Source organism: Echinops telfairi, unplaced genomic scaffold (assembly GCF_000313985.2).
Source record: "Echinops telfairi isolate 266 unplaced genomic scaffold, ASM31398v2 ScPeMD7_21;HRSCAF=78, whole genome shotgun sequence".
Classification (NCBI taxonomy): Eukaryota; Metazoa; Chordata; class Mammalia; order Afrosoricida; family Tenrecidae; genus Echinops; species Echinops telfairi.
In genome coordinates this window covers 14,475,362-14,477,525 of record NW_022103918.1, presented here as the reverse complement: position 1 = coordinate 14,477,525, position 2,164 = coordinate 14,475,362, and the positions used below count along the sequence as shown (strand labels likewise).

Below are 2,164 nucleotides of genomic sequence, written 5' to 3'. Positions count from 1 at the left end.
CCCAAAGCCTGCTTGTATCCCCTCCTATCCCTGTTGGCTAAAGAGGCGTGGTTAGGGAGTCTTGGCTGATCTTATTGGCTCAGTTTAGGAACACCTGTGTGGTGTCAGGTCTCTGATGAGCCCAGGTCTCTGTGAGCCCAAGTGGATCTCCCACCTGGGCCTAAGTGACTTGGGGCTTAGCATGCATGCTCCGTTCTGGATGTTCCCATATGTGTATAATTAGTGTGCCTGCTTTCTTTCCAACCCCTTTATTGTGGCATGGAGAACTAAATTTTCATTTAGCGTAGGCATTCGGTGGAGAGAACCCCCTTTAATCTAGCGACCCGTCACTTACAGTACACACTGAACTGGGGAGCCAGCAATACAAAAAGGCTGCGGAACTAGCATTGAAAATGATTAGGGCGGTTTACTTTAACCGATAGTTTTCATACTCTTTGGTTGACAGGTGAATTTGCCTGAAATGCAGTTTGTGAATGAGTATAGGAACAATCCTTCACCCATGAGCATGACTTTTAATATCTCCTGGGTAATTAATTCTCTGCTCTGGATTTAAATCAATATTTAGAGGGCTGCCTTCTCCAGTTTGTGATCCTTTCAGTGCTGTTTAACCAGTCCTGGAGTGTGAAGCCCTAAGAGCCCCTGTGGGATCGTTTGATGCTAATCGACCCGCAGATCTATCACACTGTTTGTACTGAAGTAAGAGCCCTCAACCTACTAGTGTTAGGCTCTAACAAACCCTCCAGCTAATAGAGTGCACAAGTGGGTCGGTGAAAACCAGGCATCAGAACACACAGCTCAGGTCAAGTGTGCTGGTCAGACATTGCAGCCTAGTCTGGGGTGGAGTGGGGTTGGAGCGCAAAGCAAGGATTGCAGGACCCAGACAATGTTGTCTGATACCCACGGAAGGGATAAGAAGACCTGGGTCGGTACTGAATCAATAGCCTTGAGACATGCATCTTTAGGTGACCAGATAAGATGTTTGGTAAAGAATGGGCTGGTGCTGCCAGGGGAACTGACCTCCAGAGGGGAGCTCTCTCTCCGGAGGGAAGCAGAGCTCACACTGGATGAGTGCCATGTCCCTCTGTGGTCCACACAGGCCATTCCTCACTGCATTTGATAAGATTGGCTCAAGAGGCTATTAAATGTGACTGAAGCAGAGGTCAGGAGCTAAAACTGGCAACTGAATGGAAAGTCGGAGATGAGAGAAAGGAGGAGGGAGGCAGCAAAGGCAGGCAGTTTCATTGCTCAGGTCTGTAAACGAGCCTGAAGTAGTGGGTGGCTAGAGCTTGTAGACCCAGGAGCTAGGCATTGTGGGAACATCGGTGGTCCAGGGGTAGCATGATCTCTCTCCATGCTGGAGCCCTGGCTATGATTCCCTGCCAGCACACCTCATGGACAGCCACCACCCATCTGTTAGTGGGTGTGGGTGTGTTGCTGTGATGATTAGCCAGTTTCAGGAACGCTTCCAAAATAAAATGAACCTAGGAAGAAATGCCTGGAGATCTACTTCTGAAAGCAAGCCAATGAAAACCCTCTGGATCACAAGGACCGGATCACAACTGTCCCCGGCAGTTTGTTGTTTTATTTTGGTTTTCCCTTGTCCTTGAGGTAATCATGAGTCAAGGGCCAACCTCCACGAGCAAGACTGGCTTTTCTAAGAGCCAATAGTTCTACTGTGGAAAGAATAGAAATGTCTAGCTAGATAAAGGTCATTCCATTGTGCAGAAAGAGGAGTGAGACATGTTTGTGTTATCAATGGATTACTCAATCGGTTTACATCTGGTGTTTTAACTTCTCTTCTGCAAGGGCTCAGATGAGAATGAATTCTCTATAAAGCCTCTCAAAGGTACAATAAACCCAGAACAAAAAAATCATATCAATGTGAATGAGGGGGAGTGCGGAGTGGAGACCCAAAGTATATCTGTAGACAATTGGACATCCCCTTACAGAAGAGTCATAAGGAAGCGATGGGCCAGTCAGGGTGAAGTATAGCACTGATGAAACATACCCCTTTCCTACAGTTCTTTAATGCTTCCTCCCTCCCACTATCATGACCTCAATTCTACCTTACAAATCCTCTAGACCAGAGCATGTACACAGGTACAGATCAGAGCTGGAAACACAGGGAATCCAGGACAGATAAACCCCTCAGGACCAATAATGA

At 47.2% G+C, this 2,164-nt stretch overlaps 1 pseudogene; it reads left to right on the top strand.

Annotated features, from left to right (window-relative positions):
- Window positions 1-2,164, top strand: part of LOC105978371 — a 50,988-nt pseudogene that overhangs the window by 48,341 nt on the left and 483 nt on the right.